Source organism: Xiphophorus couchianus, chromosome 8 (assembly GCF_001444195.1).
Source record: "Xiphophorus couchianus chromosome 8, X_couchianus-1.0, whole genome shotgun sequence".
NCBI lineage: Eukaryota > Metazoa > Chordata > Actinopteri > Cyprinodontiformes > Poeciliidae > Xiphophorus > Xiphophorus couchianus.
Genome location: NC_040235.1, coordinates 28,697,384 through 28,723,495, shown reverse-complemented (window position 1 = coordinate 28,723,495; position 26,112 = coordinate 28,697,384). Strand labels below are relative to the sequence as shown.

The 26,112-nt window shown below is 38.7% G+C and overlaps 1 protein-coding gene and 3 long non-coding RNA genes across 5 annotated transcripts in view; 2 read left to right on the top strand and 2 right to left on the bottom strand.

Moving 5' to 3' along the window:
- Nucleotides 1-954: 954 nt before the first annotated feature.
- On the top strand, nucleotides 955-20,724 carry LOC114150245 (uncharacterized). Its single transcript, XR_003596691.1, has 3 exons — nucleotides 955-1,572; nucleotides 2,979-2,983; nucleotides 20,714-20,724. It is a non-coding gene; the product is annotated as an uncharacterized LOC114150245 (long non-coding RNA).
- On the bottom strand, nucleotides 6,158-7,756 carry LOC114150247 (uncharacterized). The gene is made up of 2 exons (XR_003596692.1): nucleotides 7,724-7,756; nucleotides 6,158-7,360 (listed from the first exon to the last, which is right to left on the bottom strand). It is a non-coding gene; the product is annotated as an uncharacterized LOC114150247 (long non-coding RNA).
- LOC114150244 (uncharacterized) lies at nucleotides 16,659-20,094 on the bottom strand. Its single transcript, XR_003596690.1, has 2 exons — nucleotides 19,103-20,094; nucleotides 16,659-17,910 (listed from the first exon to the last, which is right to left on the bottom strand). It is a non-coding gene; the product is annotated as an uncharacterized LOC114150244 (long non-coding RNA).
- Nucleotides 20,725-21,856: 1,132 nt separating the features above from the next.
- Nucleotides 21,857-26,112, top strand: part of mvb12ba (multivesicular body subunit 12Ba) — a 37,559-nt gene continuing 33,303 nt past the window's right edge. Inside the window, exon 1 of one of the 2 annotated variants that reach the window (XM_028024717.1) lies at nucleotides 21,857-22,106. The gene's annotated coding sequence lies outside the window, so the exon portion shown is untranslated. The remainder of the gene's footprint in view (nucleotides 22,107-26,112) is intronic. The other variant, XM_028024715.1, reaches the window with a different exon arrangement.

Genomic DNA, 26,112 nt, shown 5'->3' with positions numbered 1-26,112 from the left:
AGATAATTATTCAGTACAATTATATGTAAACAATTATTATCAATATACAATATTGAAATATTTATAGATGCATCAAAAATAACTGAAAAAATAGGAATAGCATTTGTAGAACCAGAATTTAATATAAAAATAGGAAAACAAATAACAGATGGATCATCACCCTAGTGAAAAAATACTTAAGTATATTTCAAATATACTTACATTCGTGTAAGTACATTTTAAGTATACTAAGTATTAAGTGTGCTACCTATAAATATATACAAAGTATACTAAAGGCATGCTTGTACCAATTTTGACATTATAACTTTAAACCAGGGGTGCCCAAAGTCGGTACTAGTTCTCTCCCTGGTGGTAGTAACAACCTTTTCACCATGTCTATATTCTTCCTAGACATCCGAGCCATCATTTGATCCAGGTGTGTTAAACCAGGGAGAGAACTAAAAGTTGCAGCATTCTGGCCCTCCAGGACCGACTTTGAGTACCCTTGCTTTAAACATACTTAAATATAATTGTACCAAAATACACTTTTAAGAAATATATTAAATAAAAGTATACTTTAAGTGAACAAAATATGTATTTGCTCAAGTGTAAATATATACTTCCTCAAGTGTATATTTAAAAGATATTTTAAATATCTTTAAAATATATGTTTTAAAGATATTTAAAAGATATCTGAGCATATATTTTTAAAATATATCCTCAAAATAGAATTTTTTAAAATTCACTTAACGCTTACTTAAAATGATTAATTTCAGTATGTTTAAATTATATCTCAGTGTATACTTTAGGCTAATAAAGTATGCCATTTTAGGTCCCTTAATAATCTTTTACAATTTTTGTTAAAATGTCAAAGAATTAAAAAAATAACAGTCCTTAGTGTGGCACTAGGAAAGTGAGGCATGAAACTAGCCGCCCCCCCCCACCCCCCACCCCCCCCTCTAATAAACATAACAATGTTTATTAGAGTTAATGTTTATTAGATTTAACAATGTTTTGGTTTCGCCATCGGAGGGCGCTCAGTACCACATGCAACAGCGGGTGACCCTCTGGCAGGCTGTAGGAGTCCGCCATTGCCGAGAGGACAGCTTGTTGCAGCGGATGTTGGGAGCGCTACTGTAACCGCTGTATATTCTTTTTACAGGTAAGCTGAGTATTAGAATGTATAGCTCGTAACGCCAGTAGCCTCCGATGGGTACGGAATGACACAACAAAGGCGCTTCAGTATAGCTGCATTACTGAGCTAGATATAAAGCAGGAGTTAGCACCAGGCTAAAGTAGCGAGGCTAACGGCTCACGCTTGGCTCGCGCTTATGTGGGCTCGGTGGGTCGGCTTAATAGGGCCGCAACATGTGTTTTAAACTTATGTATTGTTTGAGTTCAGTTGAGTTAATGAAAGTATGTTGGATGTAGATGTACAGTGATGTCAGTAGAGAGCATGTGTATTTGTTGTAGTACCACATGCAACAGCGGGTGACCCTCTGGCAGGCTGTAGGAGTCCGCCATTGCCGAGAGGACAGCTTGTTGCAGCGGATGTTGGGAGCGCTACTGTAACCGCTGTATTTTCTTTTTACAGTTTAAACTGAATAAATATGTTACACAGCAGGTGAACCCTGCCTCTCATCTTTTGACTGCTGGAGATGGGCACCACTAGCCCCAATCACCACCCTGCAAGGATCAACGTGTTCAAATCATGGATGGAAAGCTTTTAAGGTAGTTTGTCTCCCTTAAGTCCACACTTAAAACAGCTTCATAGTTAATGCCAAATACATCAACTGATTCTATGATATTGCTGACTATTTTTTCTACTTCTAACATAAACAGGCAAAGAAGACATCCAGTCCCAATCATCATCAGTTCTGATGATATCACATACATAGCGAGTCCACAACGCTATGCTAAAATTGTAAGTCTTACTTTTTTCTTTGCTGTTTTTCTGCACTCTTTAAAATACAACTACTTTCTCTGTTTAATTGCCCTATTGTTCTCTTTTGTAGGTTTCTGTAAAGTGTAGTCGTGCAGTGAATCTTAGGAAGGAGAAATTTCAGTTTGTCTGGAGTAATTCTGGAATACTTTGACGTTACAACGTCAAAGTATTCCAGAATTACTTAAAACAATACTCTGTCCTTGTTGAAATATTTTTCACATGCCCTCTAAAGTGTACGGATTGTTTTATTGTGCTAATTTTCATAAGCATGTTGTCTGTAAACTTTGAATGTGTTGACAATTGTACAATGCCGTTATAGTATATTGGCAATGTACTCTTGAAAAATGTGGGTAACACTTTATTTGACAGGATGTGCATAAGACTGACATGATACTGTCATAAACATGACATAACACCTGTTAGGAACATACTAACAGGTGTCATGAAATGTCATTCAGTAAATAATGGGAGAACTTCCACTGTTGTGAGGCGGCGGCTTGGCAACAGAAGAAACAGAAGATAAGTGGCGACACTGTTATAAAATGTATTTAGTTATTAGCGGCTCCCTTGATAGAAGCACAAGGCATGTTTATTTTGTAACAGAATATTTCTAATATTGATCAATTGTAATTGTAATTTTTGCTTTATTGTAATCAAGTACAGTATAGTTTTTGAATCGGTTGATGTTATTAGTAGTGAACGTTGTTTTCAAACGTTATGGTTGTAAGAGAGTGTTACACTGTCTTTTTGTGTTTGTGTTTGTGCTACAGCTCTTACGGTGAAACTCAGGATTTACTTCCAATAAGCCTCACTGTTCATCAGTAAAGCCAAAATCCTTCACTTGAGGGGGGGTCCGCTACACCAGTCATCCCATTTTTAAAGCAAATTCTCATTAAAAGTGTCATTTACTGAATGACACTTCATGACACCTGTTAATATGTTCCTAACAGGTGTTATGTCATGTTTAAGACAGTATCATGTCAGTTTTCTGCACACCTGACCATTTGTAGTCCTTTATGACATCTGTCATTGTGATGGACCGAGTTAAAAACAGGAGGAGTCACAGGACATATTAGAAAAATAGGGTTTTTTATTTTAACCCAAAGATGATAAATAACAAAAGATAAACTGAGCTCATAAAAGAGGTCAAAGAAACAGAATTGAACTCAGGCAAAAAATTTAAACAAACTGGCTGCACAAACAAACATAACTGACCTAACAGAAATGACACACAGGGGTTTATATACTGGCTGATCAGACCAATTAAGACACAATAGGGGTAACTAAACAGAATACAATTACAAATAACACAAAACGGGCTGATACGGGCTGTCAGGTCCCTGTATGACCGGTGTCAGAGTCTGGTCCGCATTGCCGGCAGTAAGTCGGGCTCGTTTCCGGTGAGAGTTGGACTCCGCCAGGGCTGCCCTTTGTCACCGATTCTGTTAATCACTTTTATGGACAGAATTTCTAGGCGCAGCCAAGGTGTTGAGGGGATCCGATTTGGTGGCCTTAGGATCTCATCTCTGCTTTTCGCAGACGATGTGGTCCTTTTGGCTTCATCAGATCGTGATCTGCAGCTCTCGCTGGAGCGGTTCGCAGCCGAGTGTGAAGCGGCCGGGATGGGGATCAGTGCCTCCAAATCCGAGGCCATGGTCTTGAGCCGGAAAAGGGTAGAGTGCCTTCTCCGGGTCAGGGGGGGTGTCCTGCCCCAAGTGGAGGAGTTTAAGTATCTCGGGATCTTGTTCACGAATGGGGGAAGAAGGGAGCGGGAGATCGACAGGCGGATTGGCGCAGCGTCTGCTGTCAAGCGGGCGCTGTACCGGTCCGTCGTGAAGAGAGAGCTGAGCCAAAAAGCGAAGCTCTCGATTTACCGGTCGATCTACGTTCCCACCCTCATCTATGGTCATGAGCTTTGGGTCATGACCGAAAGAACGAGATCGCGGATACAAGCGGCCGAAATGGGTTTTCTCCGTAGGGTGGCTGGGCTCTCCCTTAGAGATAGGGTGAGAAGCTCAGTCATCCGGGAGGGACTCAGAGTAGAGCCGCTGCTCCTTCACATCGAGAGGAGCCAGTTGAGGTGGCTTGGGCATCTGGTCAGGATGCCTCCTGGACGCCTCCCTGGTGAGGTGTTCCGGGCACGTCCCACCGGGAGGAGGCCCCGGGGAAGACCCAGGACACGCTGGAGAGACTATGTCTCTCGGCTGGCCTGGGAACGCCTCGGGATTCCCCCGGAAGAGCTGGAAGAAGTGGCCGGGGAGAGGGAAGTCTGGGCCTCCCTTCTGAAGCTGCTACCCCCGCGACCCGACCTCGGATAAGCGGAAGAAGATGGATGGATGGATGGACAAAACCAATAACAGTACAGCTAAGTTTGGCTAAACTAAAGACCCAAAACTGAAAATCAAAAATATTAAACTTTAAATACTAACATTTACTTAAACACAAAACTTATCTAAACAAAGAAACTACAAATTCCCCCTGCCAGCAGGAACTAGTGGTGCAGTCCAATCAGCATGTAAGCCTGCTGAGCCCTGGCCCCCATCCTTTGTCTGGCAACTAGAAGGAAGGTAAGTACCGGTGGGAAAACAAACAGAATTAATCTTAAGCGAACAAAATTAACTTTAAGTTGATATAAATACATATGCTAACTAAATGTGCGCGCTAACAAATAGAACAAATGCATTCAAATCAACTAATTTTTATTGAAACTAAAGTGTTGTTGTGTTTGTATGAAAAAATAAACTGTGCATAAAACAGTTACAGACATCAGAGTGTGGCCATGGATTTGGCTATCACAGTCCTAATGAAAAAATACAATGATAAAATAATTTATATTGCTATTTTCACCCTGTGGTTTGTACTGTAAAGCAGTAGTCCGCGGACAAATTGGTACCGGGCCGCGCAAGAAATAATGAACTACTTCCGGATGTTTTATTTTTAAAATCCTAAACCGGATTTTACCAGTTACGTCTTGCGCGTCAAAATTGAGCCAACTTGTAGCAAGTACACCTCGCTGCAGCAAACAGAATGGGGCGGGGACAGACCACTGTCAGTCTCATACCTAATATGGAAATGGGACTATTTAATTCCGGAAATGAAGGGGGCGCTAGTGACACTATTTCCTGTACCAACCGTGTTATAATAATTATACTAATAATAACGTATTTTATTTGACAACGCCTTTTAAAACACCCAAGAACACTTTCAACATTAAAAATACAAATTAAATAGTAAAGAAATGGCTACAAAACGTGATATGTCACGTGGTAAGTCACTTTTTTATTTCCAAATCTTTATTAAACCTTTATTTAAAATTATATTAGTAACAAACAATCTAGAATAAGCGACAATAAGGAAACATTATGGAGATGTATTTATCTATCCTTACACCCAATCTATCTCAAACAAAAGTAATAAAACATGAATCAAATCAATATTTTGGAGACAAATGTACATTACATTAAGAGCACATTTATCCATCCATTAATTATCATGAATTATCCCTATAGTGGGGTCATGAGGGCTGCTGACCCTGGACAGATCGCCAGTCCGTCGCAGATTAAGAAAACAGATATAAACAAATGAAGTTCAAATAATATATTTTGATGTTGTGAATGGTACTCTTAAAATAAATAAGTTAAAATCTAAAATATAATGGCCTCTGGCTTATTAAATAAGAACTAGATGGAAAAGAGGTTTGGTCGGTAAAACATTTAGTCAACAATTTTGGCCAACTTTGTACGTCCGTTCACAGCGCACTTTTGTTGCTTATTTGCCAAATATTTTTCTTATTATTCACATTGTGAATATAATTTACAAACAAACCAAAGGACTTCTGAACTTCTAACAAGTGCCATTCAGAAAACTAGAATATTTTTGGTTGCTGGTGACCTGGCTCAGCTATTATCATTGTTTACCATAATGTCTCATTGGAAACTTTTGCTATAAGGACTCCAGTTCAACCAGTAAACTGATTTGTGTCCCACTATTCCATTTTTATAAATTCCATATCAATTCTATCAATTGCAATCAAGTCATAAAATAAAGACCTTAAATATCCAATTGTTGCAAAACCCAAAGAGATTAATTAAAACTTTAAATGTAGCTTCAACCTGGAAAGACTCACACAGAGAGAAAGTTTTAGAAGGTTTATTTGACAAGAAATAATCTTTGGCGCTCGGACGCCGGCAGTAGACACTGCGCTGGTAACTGCCAGAGAGAATGATCTTTTTTCTATATGAAAACCTTTTTGAATAAAGTCACTGGTTACATAAATTAAACCAATGTGTAAATTCTAACTATAACTGTCTTCATCTCACCTGCTCAGCCAATCACCTGATCATGTGTCTCCATCCCAGTCTAACGGCGCCGGGCTCATCTCCTCCACCCTTCATAAAGTCCGGCTTGATGTGTGCAACTGCTCCTCATCTGAGCTTCCATCACCTCCACCCCGACTACACCTTCGCTCTGCTCGTTTAATCTTGTTTGTATCTGAACAATATGTTTCTGTATGTGCTTGCTTTATTACAAAAAAACCCCAAGTTGATTCTGACTGTTAAAACATAAACAACTTAGCTGTATGTCAGGTTTGTAAAAAAAATTTGTATTGATTCCAGTCATTGTTCAAAAAGTATAGGAAACATTGTATTTACACATATAAAATATTGCAAGTTATTAGCATTTAAAATTTTTAAAACAAGGTTATCCTATTGTTAAACAACGCTGTTACAATATATTTACAACTACTTTATTGGTTCTACTCTCTCCAACAAATTACAGCCACAATGTAACTTTGTGTGGAAACGGCACCATTTCTATGAAAACTAAATAATGTAAATCAACTGAGCTACAACAAAAGGAACATTCAAAAATGTAAATAATATTGAAAGAACACATTATTAAAAAGGATGACTGCACAAGTCAAAAGGCAAATATTCTTTAGCAGAAATGATTTAAAATGGCTTGTCACAAAAAAAACGAACAATGTGTGACAACTGAAATGTGTGAAAGACTGTGGAAAGCAACTAATATTCTCATTCAGTATTGACAGTCAGTGCTGTGTCCAGGTCGGCCATCACAGTAGTAACCAGGGTACTCTCCTCGTCTTCCATCGCTGGTGAAGCCCACAGTCTTTATATTACCGGTGGCAGGAAAAACACGTTACAACCGCAAAAGGAATCCGGTTTTCTGCCTTGAATGTTTTTGAAAATTTGCCCCAGTTGATCTCACCTGTTAATGAAAAATCGATTTCATGTAGTTGAAATCTAATTTCACATGTTTTAGGTGAAAAAAGTCAAAGTGAGTCTTCTTCCTGAAAACTGGCTCAGACACAAGGGCTTCAAAGCACTTGCAGGTCAATGCCAAGGTGAGGTAAGCTGAGTCTCCCTGTGCCGGTATCACCTCCTGGAGAACAGCTTCAAGAACATTCAGAGGCATCTGAAAAAAACAAAAAACCAAACAAAATAAAAAATCACATTACACATTATGATCAGTAAAACAGTAGTTAATAATAGCTATTTCACCAAATACTTTGTTACTCTTACTAGTGTAGTTTATTGCAGTTACTTACTAAAACTATATTGAAGTAGTGCTACTCGTCATTTGAGTATCACATCTGGGTACTACACCCACCTATAATGGCAGCTGTTAGTTTATACAATATATTAGACTTTCCAGAAATTTAACATTGGTGTACAAAACATATATTTAAAAAAGATTAACCTTTACAAATAAAAGAGAAACACTAAAAAACTGGTATGTAAAAAATATTTTATATTTTTCAAGTGTAGTTTTACATACTGTTATGTTGAACCATAGCAGTTTGTGCTATATTGTTTGTATTAGCAAAGGGAACAGCAATATTTATGTTCATGTTGCAAATAGATACGTGGATCTGTATAATGAAAATAAAAAACAGTTTGAGCATAAAATACATTTCTCAATTATACATGTTATCTACTTTTCTATTTCTATCTAATGGTGCCCAGCGGGATAATAATTAGCTATGCTACATGCTAAAATTAGCCTTCCCCTGTATGAATTACGAATTTCACTAGTTTACAGCTGTTAATTGTATTTTCAACCTAATCTAGAAAAGCGTATTGATTTACTGTGAAAAAATTTAAGAAGGTAAAAATACCTTTTGTTGACTTTGTGAGTTTTGCATTGATCCGTGATCGTGCGCCGAACACCAGTGGAAGAACCTCTCAAACTTCTTTCTTTCTTCTTCCGTTCCTCTTAACTCCGCGTCTTAAGGTATTTAAACTAGTGATTATGAAAATAGCGCCCCCTTTATTTCCGGAATGCAATAGTCCCATTTCCAAATAAGGTATGGGACTGACGGAAAGGTCCGTCCCCGCCCCTTTCTGTTTGTTGCAGCGAGGTCCTTCTCACTTGTAGCAGAATGAGTAACAAAACAGAGCCGAGATGGCGGCTGGCGTTTAGACGTTATTCGGAACTTTCCTCCAACTTTATTCTTCTCCTGTCGGAACAGATATATTTGTAATGTCTTCATCCTCTACAACAAAACGCAAAACTGAAGGTCATCTAGAACTTACTCCTACGAAGTCACCGTCTACCAAGAAAGGTAAAATGGAGCAAGCCACAACAGAGAACGTGATAGTGGTGCTAAAGCTAGCTATCGAGGAGCAAGGGACATCTATTGGGAAATCCATCGATGACTTGAAGTCTACTATAAATTTTCTCTCCGCTGACATACAAGATATTAAAAGCACACAGCACACCACGGTCAGCCGAGTCAGCAAAGCTGAGGAAAAGATTCAAGCATTGGAAAACAAAGTCCTGGAGCTAACACGCGAGAAGAAGCGGTGGAATCTGCGGCTCCGTGGCATGCCCGAAGAAGGGACGGAGGATGTAAGGCTCAAGGTAGTGGAGGTATGTCAGAATATAATCCCAAATTACAAAGAGAAGATTCTGGAGGTGATTGATTCAGTATATCGGCTATCCAATCAAGTCACACCCTAGAGATATCGTCATCCAATTCTCTATGCAGCATTTCCGCAACATGATCTGGAAAATGGCAAAGAATTCTGGCTACTTGAAGCAAAGAAATCTCCTGTTCAAAGAAGATATTTCTGTGGAAGACCGCGAGAAACGGAGCCGGCTGTGGCCAGTAATCCAACAACCCTGCAAGGATAAGAAGATCGCGTACTTTGTAGGAGGACGAGCTTTTGTGGACGGCAAGGAAATTGAATAACTGTTTCGTCGGATCCCATTCAACCTATTAAGGAGGAAAAGTTCTATGTTCCCAGTTAAGTTTGACTAAAACTCAGACACTTATCTTGTTTGTTTATTACTATGTTAAAGTTCTTCTCAGTTAATGTTCGAGGACTGAGGGATATCACTAAAAGAAAAGCTTTATTTCTATTTGCCAAAAATTGTGGTGCTGATTTTTGTTTGCTTCAAGAGACTCATTCCATTGATAGTGACTATAAACTTTGGAAAGCTCAGTGGGGAGAAGATTTGTGGATGGCCCATGGAGCTCACTGTGCAGCAGGTACATTAACTTTGAAACACTAATTTAATAGCAGCATCATCTTCACCGAAACCGACCCAGCTGGACACTATATTCTCACAGTTATCAAATGTGATAATTCTTTCTTTCTTATTGGTAACATTTATGGTTATAACGACACCAAGGAAAATGTCATGCTGTTTGAAACTTTGAACTCCAGTATTGATGCTCTTGTTAAAAAATGTAATGATATTAAGATAATTTTAGGAGGAGATTTCAACATTACTGTCATGTTGGATGCTATTCGCTTAACCCACATGCAGAACACAAACAGGTGATGGAGGAATCGGATAAATAAAATTTATTGATGAACAGATCAACAGTAGTGAAATTTGAGTAAGTTCGAGACCCCACTGGATCCGGGCGTCAGTGATTTGAGGACTGCAGAGATGACAGGTAAGTGGGTAGTAGGAATTATGGGGAAGGAGGAATGGAGCGGGCTTACTGGGAGAGATGAAGAGGATTCGCCAGGGAGGTAGGTCGTAGAGAGGCTGGAGTCCAGGTTCTTGCACAAGAGAGGGGTTCCGATGGCGGGGAGTAGCCGAAGGGAGGCACGTCGGAGGGCGGGCAGGTAGTCGGACCGTAGTCGACCGAGGGACGGTTCCACGGGAGGAATCCTGAGAGAAGGTCAGAGGAAAAAGGCTCAGATTAGCAGAGTACACGAATTAATTCTCAGAGAACTACGCTCAGAGGGGCTCAGGGTACCAAAACAGGTATAACACTCCAGCTCCGGCGAACTGGCCACCCGCTCCTCTTATGCTGGTGTAGATGAGGCTGATAACGCACAGGTGCGCGGTGACCATCCTCCTCCAGAAGCCTCCTTGTGGCTCCCCCTGGTGGACAAAACAGCTCTCTACAAAAACTCCAGCCTCTAACAATTACTGTGAATGATGAGGTTGACCGATGGCCTAGCAGGCAAAGAATAAATTCTCACATTGTTGACTTTATGAATGAACGAAGTTTAATAGACATTTGGAGGCTAAATAATCCAAACACAAAAATCTTTACATGGAAAAACAAAGCTGGTTCGCAACACTCAAGAATTGATTTTTAGCTAATATCTGACTTCTTACAACATTCAAATTGCAAAGCTGAGATTATTCAAGCACCTCTTACTGATCATAAAGGCATTTTGTTAGAGGTTTGTATTTCCCCTAATAGAACTACTAAAAGGAACCCTGCATATTGGAAGATGAATAACTCCCTTCTTAACGACAAATTTGTCTGTTTATCAATTAAAAACAAAATTGCAGAGCTCTTAAAACTAGCACAATTTGAAAATAATTATGGACGTTACTGGGAGCTTTTAAAATATGAATTAAGAAAGATCTTAAGTAAAGCTGGGGCAAATAGAATAAAAAATAGCATAAAGGAGGAAACATGCTTGGTCTCTGAGTTGATTTCATTATCATCTACTCTTCCTGAAAATCCATCTGAACAACAGAGAGCCATGTTACAAACCCTTCAGCTTAAACTTGATCAAATTTATATTAATAAAGCAAAAGGAGCTTTTATAAGTTCACGGGCCAAATGGTTAGAAGAGGGGGAACAAAACTCTAGCTATTTCTTCAAACTTGAAAAGCAAAGACAAACAAAAAATGGAATTACTAAACTTAATTCAAATGGCACAATTATTGATGACCCCAAAATGATTGCCAATATATGTGAAAGGTTTTACAAATCATTGTACGAGTCTAGACATTCTCCTGAGGAACATAATTATTTCTTTAACTCCGTAAGTGGTATAGAAACAATTGGTGACCAAAACTGTAATGTTAAAAGCAGAATCAGCCAGAACCCAAAACGCAGCCACAACAAGAGGATGGTAACCAAAAGGTTTTATTACAAAAAGTAAATGGTGTTGAAGGGTGTGGTAAGACTGGTGGGTCGGAGACGAGGAATCCACAGGGGTCAGGAGTCCAGCCGGGGGAGGGTAAGGGGAATGGACAAGGGGAGATCTGTGGGGGTCTCAGGGGTCAAACAGACGACAAGGACAAAATCCACCAACCGGAGGCTAAGTCGTAAAACGGTCCAGGGTCATGCACGGGAGGTTCTCAGGCAGTGAAAATCCAAAATCCAGAAGGCAGGAGGCAGGGTCAGAAACAGGCAGGGTTCAGCAACAGGACTCTCTACAGCAGAAGGATTAGGCAAAAATCTGTGGTCAAAAAACAGGCAGGATCAGAAACCAGACAACTCTTTGAAACATGAGATAACAAAGGCTTGAAAGCTGTGACAGGGGCAACAGACGATCTCACACTGAGCTGGTGACGAGCAGCTGTTTAAGTAGGGACCAGCTCAGTGCAGGTGAGGGCAATAAGCAATCAGCACAGCCAAGGCAGAGCTGAAGGGCTGGAATCATGACACAAACAAAATATTATGTGACTCTCCAATCACACCTGATGAAATTAAAGAAGCTATTAATAGTCTTAAATCAAATAAATCACCTGGTACAGATGGACTTACATCAGAACTTTATAAGACGTTCTCAGAAGAACTCACTCCATTTTTACATTCTGTATTTATTGAAAGCATTAGGAATGAAAGACTCCCCCCATCACTTTCTCAAAGTCTAATTACTCTAATCCCAAAACCTCAGAAGGATGCATTAATTTTGGATAATTGGCGTCCTATTCCTTTACTTAACAGTGATTACAAAATCGTAGCCAGTTGTTTGGCTAAAAAAATTAAAACAGTTCTTAGTGATATTATAGAGGAATCTCAGAAAGGCTTTATGGCCGGAAGGCATATTATTGATAATATATGATTGGTTCTTGATATCTTAGACTATCCAGAAATGGTTTCAGCTAACAGTGTTATTTTATTTTTAGATTTTCAAAAGGCTTTTGACTCGATAGAACATGAGTTCATCTTCAAAACCCTCAGCTTATTTGGCTTTGGAGAGAATTTTCAACAATCAATCCGCACTCTTTATGCTTATGGAAATAGCTCAATAAAATTACCCCATGGAACTACCAAAAGATTTAAAATAGAACGTGGGATTCGTCAGGGATGCCCTGTATCACCCTTTTTGTTTCTTCTCCCTATGCAAATTCTAGCTATTTTTATTAAAAATAGTGATCTCAAAGGAATCTCAGTTGCAGGAAAAACTATACTATTGAGTCAACTAGCTGATGATACGACTTTGTTCTTACAAGATACGTTTCAAATTGATGTTGCACTTAAACTTTTAAATACATTTTCAGTAGCTTCTGGTCTTAAACTTAACTTATCTAAATGTGAAATTCTTCCAATCAATAGTTGTAATGAATTATCTTTGTCAGGAATTCCTGTGAAATCTGAAATTAAATACCTTGGGATGACTATAGTTAAAGAGCAAACAGCAAGAATTAATAAAAACTTTGATCCATTTATACCCTCTTGCCAACAAAGATTTAATCTATGGTTACAAAGAGACCTGACAATCACTGGTCGAGTCCTGCTGGCCAAAACCGAAGGTCTTTCTCGTCTTGTCTATGCTCGTTCAGCTCTTAATGTCCCAAACAGCCTTTGCACTAAAATTGATAAAATACTCTTTGATTTCATTTGGGAAAAAAGCCCCATCTTATTAAGAAGAATGTTATGATAAATAGACTAAGTTCGGGTGGTTTCAATGTTCTGGACTTTAATACCCTACATTCTACATTCAAAGTTAGGTGCATCCAAAGATATTTGAAAAATCCTAATTCAATGTGGCATTGGATTCCTACACAAGTCTTTAAATCCTTGGGTGGCCTAGACTTTTTATTAAGATGTAATTACAAAATAGAAAAACTCCCTGTTAATTTATCTAGTTTCCATAAACAATTACTTTTATTCTATGGACATTGGTTTATATACATAACTTTTCCCCTCACAACTGTTTTATTTGGAATAACCAAAATATTTGCTTCAAGCATAAGTCCCTATTTCTTAAGAACTGGGTGGATAATGATATTCTATCTGTAAAACAATTGTTTAATGAGGATGGTCAACTGTTTAATTATGGTGAATTTCTTTGTAAATATAAATTCCCTGTGACCCCTAAAGAATTTGCTGTTGTTTTCGATGCTATTCCAGCAGGTTTGAAATTTCTTATATCAACCTCAGGTACAGCCCATGTCCAATATCCCAGATTTCCAGAGTTATTTATTGGTAATTCAGATCCTTTCCGCAGTATTAAAACTGGAAATAAACATATTAGAGAAAGAATCCAGAGGAATACTATTAGCAAACCTGCTTCAATCTTTTTTTGGAACAATCTTTATACAGATATTGATTGGGAACAAACATGGTTATTGCCAAGAAAGTTTTTTGTCTCAAATAAAGTATGAGAGGTGTCTCTTAAAATTCTACACAGGTGTTACCCAGTAAATTCAGCACTGACTAAATATATTCCAAATATTGATCCTCTTTGTTCCTTTTTGTCACATCGAAAAAGAAACATTAACCCACCTTTTTTGGGAATGCTCTTTCAGCAAAATGTTTTGGTGTGACTTCAATATTTTCTTCAGTCAGAAATGTAATATATTTATTCCTTTGAATGTTAAACATGTTTTCTTTGGTATTTCCAATAACAGTATGTCTGGGAAAGAATATATTCTAAACTTTCTTATTCTGTTGGCTAAATTCCACATACATGCCTGTAAATTTGCTAAAAACAAACCTAACCTCACTGTTTTTAGAGCTTATGTAAGATGTTTTTTGGACTCTTTAAGATTGTGCACCAACTCTAAAGCTATGAAACTTATAACCTTAAGCAATGAATTTGATTTGTAATCTGTTATTTTATTTAGATTTTTTTTTCCTTTTCTTTCTTGGAATCCTATGGATTTGTTACCCCAGCACCTACTGTCTGCAATTGTACTGCGCGTGCATGGAGAGAGCAAGGAAGACGTGGTTTTGAATTGTACTTTGGCGGTTTTCCCCCTTTGCTGTACGAAATTAATAATACCTAAATTTCCAAGTTTCATTGAGTTAACACTAGAACTACCAAAGATTCCCAAAATGGGAATCTTCGTCCAGGTACCAGAGAGGGGCCAGTTTGGCCCTGTCCCTAGAGCTACCAGAGAGGGGCCAGTTTGGCCCTCCAAGAGAGGGTGTGAAGAGGCGCCTTTGTTATGTAAATAAGGCCATTACTATCCTGTTCCAAGGACAATCAGCGTGAAAGTTGATGTAGTGAGTTTGGCTCTCCTCCCCCCTGCTCATCTACAGGGATGCTAATTGCTAATGCTTTTTCTGTGCAATCCTTTCTGTGGTATCGGCTGCTTCAACCCAAATGCAGTATATTTCAAGTCCCATGTATAGTTTCTCTTTGCATGGTAATTCTTACAACAAATCCTGATGTTGTTTTCTAAGTTTTGTCCCTCTAGTATCTTGTCTTGACTCTCAATTTTCTTTTTTAAACAACATGTTAACCAGTTTAATAGCAGATGCGCTCTAAAACTTTGTATATTTTGCATCCTTTGTTTACGGCTTTTTTTTTTTTGCAAACTTTACAACAAAATTAAATGTCTTTTCTTAGTGGTTAAATTATCAGCTAATAAACAGTTCATGATCTACTGCATACGTTTTGTTAGGTCAGTTGTTAACCTAACAAGCAACAACAACTGCACCATTTAATTGATTTTAAATGTGTACTATAGGCAGAAATGTCTGTCCACTAGCCTATATTAATTATTTAGTAATAAGCTGTTGTAGTGACTGGTGGATGGTTATGGTCTTTTCTACCCCTGCACTGCGGCTATGAATGGCATGTAAAAGAATAGTCTTTTTGCTCTCCAGCATTGTCCGCATGCGGGAAATTTCTTTATGTAAACAATAACATGCAGGTGGTCTACATTTGTGACAGATAGTCAGACGACCTCTCTCCACTGTTCTGATGTGTCTCTAGAAACTGAATATACAGCTCTTCCCCTCCTGTAACATTACCATATGATTTCTCTAATTCTTGAAAATAAGTACCTGGTGTGGCTTGGACTCCAATGAAAAGAGTCACATTTAAAGGCAGGGGTAAATAAGCCATTGAGTATCATATGGGGCTGCTGCCCTTCCGATGGGCTAATGTTGATCACTTGCTTAGCTCGAAGCCGCCATATGCTAAAATCTTTTTCTGTAGGAAGTTTTGGAATGTTGCCAGAGAAAAACCCTAGCTCTCTTGGAGGAAGCTGGTGCACTGGTGAGTCCTGTTTTACAATATATTCTACTATAACTTTTTGGACATCAGCAGGCAAAGGGCTGATTAATACAGTCTCATTTGCTGCCTGTGTACGATTTGATGTTTTCATCATCTAAGACAGTTGGACTTGAATGTTGGGTTTTGAGTGCAGATGCTGGAGTTGATGAATGATGATACAAGGTTTCTTCCATCATGTTTTCTACAAATACGACTTGCAGCTACCCGACTTATTGTAGCAGGGTCCATTTTGTATTTTAGGGCCAACTTGTGTATTTGTTCCTGAAAACTCAGGAAAAAGAGTCATGTTACCAATGGCACGTGCAAGTGGTATTACTTCCTGACTGAATGATTCATTTTCACATTTAGAAATGCTCTGAACTTCAACCCCATTATAGAAAATGTGCAAAAAAAACCCCAAAACAACCAAATTATTGGCTTCAAAAATTTATCAATTCGAGGAAAAATTTTGTTAGCAAAAGCAGAAGGCATTTCCCGTTTAACTTATCCAGCTTTGTCTCTTTCTGTAAATAAACAAACAACTGAGATCATTGATAAAATGCTTTACAGATATTTATGGAAAATAGGATTCATTATATCAGAAAATCAGTCTTAATGAACTCATATGAACTTGGTGGCCTTGATTTTCTTTTTTTTTCAACATAAAACAATATGTTCAAAATAAATTGGATAAAACAATTTCTTAAAAATTCATCCCCAATCTGAAATTTGTGATTCTTGAGATAAGGGACAAAATGGTTTTAAAATTCTTCCACCAAAAATGTTATTTATTCCTGAAGTTATGTATTCATACATGACAAATAATGTTTTGGGAATGTAAATATGTTAAGGTGCAGGCTCCCAGCTGCAGCATTTTCTTTTAAATTACATTTTTACTGGATCTGACTGAGAAATTTGTCAACACCATCAGACAAAAATAAATTGGTATAAAATTATTTTTTAATGAACTTATGACTGATATTTTTACTCTCTGTGGTGTCTTAATTATTTTAATTATGTCCATGTTTTTTAAATTAATCATACCACAATTTAAACATTTATTTAGTCTGTATTTAATTACTCCAGTTCAATTGATACAAAAAACAATTTTGAAAGTAATCACCACAATGAACAGTGTCATTTATTAGTAAAAAACACATATGCACCAAATACATGAATTCAGACATTTCACAAACAAATGCCTATCAAGAAACAAAATAAATATTATTTTAAACAAAATGCAACATAAACTACATCTGACAGAGTTGACGGCACATGACGGTGTTGACACAAAACTGATGGTGGTGACAAACTAGTAAGTAAAAAGAAAACACTGAACTTGAAATGACATTTAAGAAGAATTAAATGCTGAAATGTTGTAGAATGTGAAGATATGAAGAAAAAATGTGAAATAACCATATTTAGATTTCAAGGAACATCTAAATTTTTGAGAATGTACCTTTGTCACTGAAGTCATCAACCAGGACGATTTTCAATCAAAATGTAAAAGATGAATACAAACAAAAATATACACGACAGAACTTTTTGAAATATATTGTGAACTAATTCATATCTTTCTAAATCGCTTAAAAGTCAGAATATTTAATCCCCAGGCAATAGACGTGTCACATATTCTCCTTCAATAAAATCCATAACAGCTGGTGAAATGCGGTATACACCCCTGGTGCTGCTTGTGCGGACTGGTGAGGATGGTTTTCTCAGCCTAACTAGGACATCCGAAAATGGCACAAAGCAGATATCCCGACGACCTTGTTTTTGCTTGAAGCTAAGAGTTGGTCCATGAGGATGAAAAAATTCCACTTGTACATCTTCGTGCTCTTTGTCAATTTGTAAGGCTTTAGCCAGCCACCATTTTCCATCATACATCACAACAAGCCAGTCTTCACTTTGGACATCACAAGGATCTATCAGGGTTGTTGTTCCTTTAGGTGTCTTGCTCGGCTCCTTCTCCATTTCCTCCATCAGCATTTCCAGAGGATTTTGAACTTTAGCAGTGGTTGAACTTTCATGGACATCTGGGTCCTGTGTTGTGTTGCCAAAAGAGTGAATGGTGGGACTGAAGCACTTGCAAATCTGTGGCTCTCCGCAAAAACATGAAAGGAACCTACAATGGATGACATTCCCCTGAGCTAGCACTTGGTGAATGTTTCTTGTTCCTGGAATTGATTTCAGGGTTTGCAGGAGGAGAGAGTCATAAGACTGAAAAATCTTCATTTGTCACAAATTGCAGCTTGACACCACTTAAGCTGTTGGACACCTTGTCAAAGAATAATTTGCCATCTATGATATCCTGACCTCTCAGCACAATACTGTCAGCACATCTCTTCACCGTCGCCCCAATGCCATCTGGAGCGCCTTTGCCATGTGATGTTGGGAAGAAATTCCATGTAGCTTTCTCAAATCCCAGACGTTGCGGGACAACACAGAGGAGAAAGAAGTTCTTCTTATTTTTATATTGTTTGCTTGGACCATCAGTTCCAACTTCTGTTTGCTCCTCTACGCGTTTCCACTGTGACCATTTTACTGGTGTTGTCCCTTTTTCTGGAGAAAGACTTGAGCATTTGTTTAAACAGCGGGAGCAAGCACGCAAAAGACAAGACTCACTTGCTGGAGAACAACAGATAAGTTTGAAACTCTCTTCAAGGTTGCTGGTTGCCACAGCATTGAATGATTTCAAGACCTCAAGCATCAACATGGCATTCTCATGGTACTGACACAGACAGGTTTTTCGATCTGAGGCTCTGATAGGTGTGATGTGGAAAGGACGCAAGGCACAGAATGATGAGTAACTAAGCTTAATATTTGGGTTTTGTTGGAGAAATACACCATGAAGGTTTTGCATAGTATTAGTTAGAATCATTCTTTGACGTTTTACTTTATTTCTGGTGATGGTGTCTTGCTTGTCAGTCGTCACCCTTGAATTGTTTTCCAAAAACATGTGCACACTCCGGGAGATGCGCTGGAGAAAGCTAGGCTTCCTTTGTTTTTGCATTTTTTCTCTCAGTGTTTTGTAAGTCAAGCCAAACTCATGAACCCGATGAAGTAGCCGATATTTCTTGAGAATTCTACCAGACAAAGAAAGTTGTGCGTGCTTTGCTACAAGTTTGCTTCTTCTGGGAATATGATGGGCATTGCTTTTCAACTCTGCAGTCAAGGCATGGTGGAAAACTAATGATCTTTTGATTAATGGATTCCTTAGTTTGCTCCCTTGAAGCATCTTTTTGGTCTTAGTCTGAGGTGAGTCTTTTGTTTTTTTCTTTTTACGTCTGTTTTTTTCTTTTATGCGTACAAGTCGCTTTTTTAGAGTGCTTCTCTCTTTTGATAACTTGTGAATTTTGTCTTTTAGTTCTTTGACCTGTCTTGAATGCCTTTTCCTCATTTTAGATCTTTCCCTTTCCCCTGCTGCCCGCTGCCTAGTGCTCCTTGGTTCTTCAAAATTTAAATCTACAGGACTCTGCGGTGGGGTATCTACACTTTTCTGGCCTTCCTTTGCTCTGTTTCTGCGTTCTCTTGCCTCCTTTTGTTTTTGCTTCCAAAGTCTTCTCTTACGTCTCTTATCTCTTTCACCCAGATTATTGATATGTTTTATTTTTCCCTCTTCCACTCTCTGTCTGCATCTTTTCCTTTCCTTTCTTAAAAACTCTTCCTTCAGCTCAGGCTGGCTATTTATTTTTTCTCTCCTTCTTTTCTGATACTCCCTGTTCCTTCTCTTGCGCTCCTCCACTGACAGCTTTTCTCTGGCCATTGTAGCCTGAAATATAGGCAATTATCATCAGTACACTGCTTGTCATGGGATAAACATACCCTTCCCTTACAAAATAAACTACATCTTATTAATTTTAAAGGACTAATAAAATTGTATTAAATTTAAACCATTAAACTTTACAAGTTGCTGAAAATAATCAGAAACATTTTTAAAAAGAAATACATGATGAATGTGAAGTGCTGTCAATTATGTAAAATACAGTAAAATGAATTAACTGCACACTTAAGTGACATTTGTCAACACCATCACTAAGAGAGTCAACACCGTCAGTTAAAAAATCTGATGGAGTTGACATCTGACGGAGTTGACAAAACGCCATGCTAACTTCATTTATATGATGATATTCTGAAGGAGGCCATATTGTAGCTCATCAGTTCTTTTAAATCCTTAAAATATACTAAAATTAAGCATTTATTTAACAAAATTTCATCAAAATTTTGAAAAATGTTACTTATGGTGTTGACACTTTATGGTTGTGACAAACAACTTAGGAATAAAAAAGAAGAAAAAACAAAAGAATAATATAAGCTTACCAGAGCTGCTTATCCCCCCAAGCACAGGAAGAGAAAGGAAGTGGTCATGGGGTCCTCAGAATTTCTGGTGCCCTTCAATAATGCCTGATTTTTTTCACATTCTTTCTATGTCTGACGGTGTTGACAAAAACTGAGGACACAATTTCAATTGAATTTGAAAATACATTAAATAACTTTTAATTGCATTCATTGATAGTTATGAAGTTAGTTGTTTGAATACTTATAAAATAATATATTATGACAACTAAATATAATTATTTTAGTTCTTTTAAACTATGATAATGTATTGAGTTCTACACCAGGACAAGGGCTTTTACAGACACCATTCACCTACTACAATGTTTAAAATAAAAAAATATTCAGCAAACACCAGGAAAACATACATTGTTGTGCTCAGATGACCCAGGTTAGTTTAGTCAGATATTTAAAAAATATATATTTGGTGTATATTTTATTCAAATTTTGTACTTTATCCATGGGACCTGTTTTGTCCCTATTCTCAAGAATCACTGTATACCTAATTACTTTTCTTAAAATTTGGTGGCCTTGGGGTGTGCTGTGGTGGCGCACGGGGTTAGCACACCCCACGTTTGGAGGCCTTAGTCCTCACGTCGCGGGTTCAACTCCCGGTCCCGACGACCTTTACCGCATGTCTTCTCCTCACCCTCCTTCCTGTCTGCCTACTGTACAAAAAATATGAGCCACTAGCACCGCAAAAACTCTTCGGAGAGAAAAAAAATAAAATTTGGTAAATAAAATCAATATCATCTTTGGAACAATGGAGACTCCAACAAAATGGAGACATTTTGTACAAACATAAGTCTTTTTTTCTTGGAAAATTGGTTTGAACATGGAATCATCTTAGTTCAGCAGCTTTTTAATCCCGATGGTGTCTTAATGTCTCATTCTGAACTTCAAGAAAAGTTTGGTCTTCCCTTATCACCAAAGAAATATGCGTTTGTTTTTGATGCTATCTCATCTGGTAATATAATGCTTCTTAAATCCTCTATAATTTCTGTACTGAATTTACCAAGTCTAGACCCTGCTGAAATTTGTGTTGGTCAAATCTGTTTTCCCACTAAAAAGCAAAGGAACAACCTTAAGAAATAAAAAAAATATATTTAAAATGTTCAGAAAAGGGGATAAAAATGTGAAATCAGAGGATTTTTATTAGCATTAACATTGTACGTGCCTTATTAAGTATAAGTACGTGCCTTATTCCGGAAGGACATTGTCTCTGTTTCAAATGTTCTCTCTTATTGGAATAACTTTGCCTCCAAACTCAACTAGAAAAAAGTCTGGTGTCTTCCGACTAACTATTTAATTGTTAATAAGGTCAAAATAGTGTCTTTTAAGGTGATCCATCGTTTTATCCCTGCAAGTTTTTTCTTCAACATTACAAACAAGACATGAACTGTTCATTCCGCCAACCATATGAAGAAGATCTCTGTCATTTATTTTGGACATGCCATTTCTCATGTATTGTTTGTGAAAATATCTGTACATTTATTTCCCCAAAAATTCTTGGTGACTTTTCCCTCACTTATGTAAATATGTTGTTTAGATTCTTCTCCTATCCCACTTATAAAACAAAACATTTTTATATTATTAACCTAATTTTATTAGTTGCAAAAAATGTATGCAGAGATCTAAATTCTCAAATCATAAACCTTGCTTTTCAGCCTTTAAAGAGGAATTCAAACATTATATTAGAACTCTCCGCAATTCAAAAAACAGAAAAGCCATTAAAACAGCAGATATGTGCGCTCACTTTAACATCTTTCTGAGTTAACTTTTTATTTATATATATATACTTTTCATTTTATTTGTGCTTGCTATATAACCCCCTGACATTGTCTTCTCCGTTTTATTTGTTAGTGTTGTTAATTTTGCTGTTTGTAAACCCCTTTTATATCAATAAAGAAAAAAAAAGGTAAGGAAAGGCTCTTCCAGTTCTCCCAGGACTTAGCTGTGCTCATGGTTTACCTCTGATACCGCTAGCTGGAGATCCAGTATGCAGATATTCACAAAGCAACACTTGTTTCGGACTACTTCGTTGAACATGAAAATTTCCTAGGTACACAAATCTCACAGGAGCTGTCAGAAGGCGCAGAAAAGGAAAACACTGGAGAAAATATCAGTAGGCCGGTGTAATCCAAGTGCTCCCCTTTTGCTAGGTAAGTAGTTGTTCCCCAAAGCTAATAAGCTAACATAGGAGGCTACTGCGCAGTCGGTATTTAGGAACGTCTGTCTATCTGCTGCAAGTTTACTTACTGAGATACGCTTATGAAGGAAGCGGCTTAGTTAAGTTCCTACAGCTTAGTAATAACAATACACTTGGCCAACAATTATTATTTACAGGGTAAACGGTGCCCTACAGTGAAAACAAGCTGGTTAGCCTGTTGTAGCTGATCTGTGGCTAGCATGCTAGCTTACTTGATCGTCATCGTTAGTTCTGATGCTGCTCGTCAGCTTCTTGGCCAAAACAATCCACATCAAACGGGTTGAAACTCTAAGGATTGTTTCTATTTTTTGTATATAAAAAAGGATCAGAAAAAAGGATCAGTTAAGTTAATTAAATGTATGGCCAGTTACATTAAATCGATATATTAGACATATCAACAATTATAGCTGAATATATTATTCCAATTGATATTGAGGTTAAGTGGTATAATAATCAATGCTCACATGGTCCGCCACTTTAAATAATTATTTCAGTCGAGCTTTTAAAATACTTTCTCCAATAACTTGGTGGAAGAAATAATTAACAAAGTTACAAAAATCAGCAAAAATTTAGGCTTTCCATTTGTTGTGTTTTATCTTGACTTTCAAGAAATGTAGATTTGTTGTCAGCTAGAACTTAAAAGCTGTATTTAATGTTGATTTAGTTTGGGGACTTCACATTTGAAAAACAGCTCAGGGTTAGGAGAATTAGATAAGATAAGATAAGATTTATTTGTCATTGTCATCAACAGATTACAACGAGATTGAGATTTGCTCGACTCGAGTTAAGATGCAGGTTATGTGTATATACGTAATATACCAAGATAAAGAAATGAATAGTACAAAATGAAAAATAAACTTAGACATCAGATGGTTGCAGCGCCTGGAGGTGTCGCAACAGAATTTACATTTATAACAAAGTGGTGTCAAGAGCAGAAGCCTTTGAATTTAGTGCCATGATTGCCATCGGGTAAAAACTGTTTTTTAGGCGATTTGTCCTGGGTTTTTTTGCTCTGTATCTCTTGCCTGATGGCAGCAGCTGGAAGAGACCATGGCCAGGGTGTGAAGAGTCCGTTTTGGATGTCCGTTTTGTTCTTCCTGAAGTCGATCACCAGCTCCTTTGTTTTGGAGGTGTTGAGGAGCAGGTTATTGACTTTGCACCACTCTGACAGCTGCTTCACCTCATCCCTGTACTCCAGCTCCCCCTTCCCGCCTGAGATGAGACCAACAACAGTCGTGTCATCTGCAAACTTTATGATCTTGTTGCTGAGGTGGTTGGAGACACAGTCATGAGTGTAGAGGGTGTAGAGAAGTGGGCTGAGCACGCAACCCTGTGGCGATCCGGTGTTCAGGCTCAGAGCAGTGGAGGTGTGGGGGCCCAGTCTGACCCTCTGAGAGCGACCTGTTAGGAAGTCCAGGATCCAACTGCAGGTGGCTGATGGGAGCCCAAGGTTTGCTAGCTTGGACACCAGACGTTTGGGGAAGTATAGTATTAAATGCTGAGCTGAAGTCCACAAAGAGCATTCTGACGTAGCTCCCCTGCTTCTCTAAGTGGGTCAGGGCAGCATGAAGTGCAGTGGATACAGCGTCCTCTGTGGACCTCTTTGCTTTGTAGGCAAATTGGAGAGGGTCCAGCTCAGCAGGCAGGCCAGCGAGGATGTGACTCCGCACCAGTCTCTCGAAGTACTTCATGATGATCGGTGTGAGTGCCACTGGACGGTAGTCGTTCAGGGTGTTGATGTTGGTTCTTTTCGGCAGGGGGACAATGGTAGAGGACTTTAGGCAGGGAGGGACAGTGGCTTGAGACAGGGACTGGTTAAAAATCTTTGTGAAGATTCCAGCCAGTTGGTCTGCACAGTCTTTAAGCACCCGTCCCGACACACCGTCAGGTCCCGCAGCCTTCCTTGGGTTCACCTTCCTCATCACCTGCCTCACCTCACACTCCTCTACTGTGAGAGCAGAGCTGCTGTGGACAGGCAGCTGTGATGGAGCTGTGGTAGGTGTCGCCTCAAAGCGGGCAAAGAAGATATTCATCTCCTCTGCCAGACTGACTGATTTCAGATCAGCATGATTAAAGTCCCCAGAGACGATGTGAACAGCCTTGGGGTACTTGTTCTGGTTGTTGCTGATAGTATCATGCAGGAGTCCCACGGCCGAGCTAGCGTTAGCATCCGGTGCTATGTAAACCGCAGTGAGTAGAATGGCGTTAAACTCACGTGGGAGGTATCGGGGTCTGCATTTAATTGTGATGAACTCCACGCCTGGAGAACAGTGGCTAACAACTACTGTGGAGTTCGTACACCAGCTGTTATTTACATAAACGCATAGTCCGCCTTCTCTTTTCTTACCAGAGCTCGCCGATCGATCCTGTCGGTGTGCTGTGTAGCCTGCTAGCTCGATCTCCGGGTCCAGTATAGTTGGATTTAACCACGTCTCCGTGATCAACAGAATGCAGCATTCCCGGATGAGGTTGTCAGTTGCAATCCACAGCTTCCATTCGTCCAGTTTGTTAGCGAGAGACCTCACGTTGGAGAGAAAGATGCTTGGTAGCGGTGGTTTGTGTGGCTGTTTCCTGAGCCTCGCTAACACGCCGCTGCGACACCCCCTCTTTTGTTTACGATCTCTGCGCCGTCGTCTTGTCGTAGTTACTGGGATTGTAATCCAGGGAGAGCCCGGTGTCCGTGCAATATCGACCGGAATGTTGTTGTGGACACGGAAAAGCTCCTGTGACAGACTTCCCCCGATTGCTTGACCAATGGCCAGTAAATCTTGTCGGTTGTAGGTGTTTTTAACCGAGCAAAGTGGAAAAGACGAACTTCGAGTCGGTGAGCACAGAGCCGCTGCGTCTATGCGTGCCGCCATCTTGAGAAAAAAAAAAATTACACATGGGGCCAGAATGGTTTCAGTAACTTTTTACTTTAATGAATGTAATAATTTGAAAAGTGCTTTTTTGTATTTATTTAGGTTATCTTGATCCCATATTAATATTTATTTTATAATCTAAAACATTCAAATGTTGAAAAAAAAGCAAAATCAGAAGAAACATGTAAGCTGCATGCACTTTTTAACTGTAGTGTGGGGCCCTACTCCTTTTAGAGGCTTACTGTCTGTGAATACATGGGAGATTAATAACAATTCACTTGGCCAACAATTAGTAGGCAAGTAAGTATTTTAACCACATCCTAATTTTTTTTAATTAAAGTCTTTTATTTTTTTTATTTAAACAACACAGTACAATCCCAAAGACACACCTACCACACTCCTACAATACCAGATCTATTAAACCAACCTGTACACATCTTATTCTCTTAAAACTACCATTGCAAGTTTCAGGTTTGTGCATAAACTACTAACTGCAAATACCAGATGTTCAGAACTTGGAGGCATGGACAGGTAAGGCAAGCTAAAACCCGACCACCACTGTACAAGAACACAGAAGTGTCCAGACTGGTAGTGATGGGCAGATGAGGCCTCACTGGGTGCACATTTCCCAAACTGTGTCGACACTGTAGAACTGTGTTGCCGGGTCACATGCAGTGACATCTACTGGATTTAGAAAGCCATTGCAGGCAAATTCAACAAAGGCGGGAGTGTTAACCGATTCCTCCCCCTCCTGGTGGGCACGATGATGCCTCAGCATCGTGAAAGTGCTCCAGTTACATTAAGACAAAACTTGGGAGCAAATCCCACATTTTTCACCTACAGTATAAATAAAAGTTAACCATGTAAATTAACTGACCATGTAAACAAATTCATGGAAAGGAATTTGAATAATCTGAAAGAAAAATTATCAAAAATGGGAATGACAACTGAATAATTATTTTCCGTTATGAGATCAAAATGATCCCACACAGGAGAAAACTTTCTCTTCCTTGGTTGATCCGTACCGGTAGTCAAATACGAGCCAATGCCAACGCAAAGAACACAAAGTATCTCTATCCAACAAAACCTACAAATGTG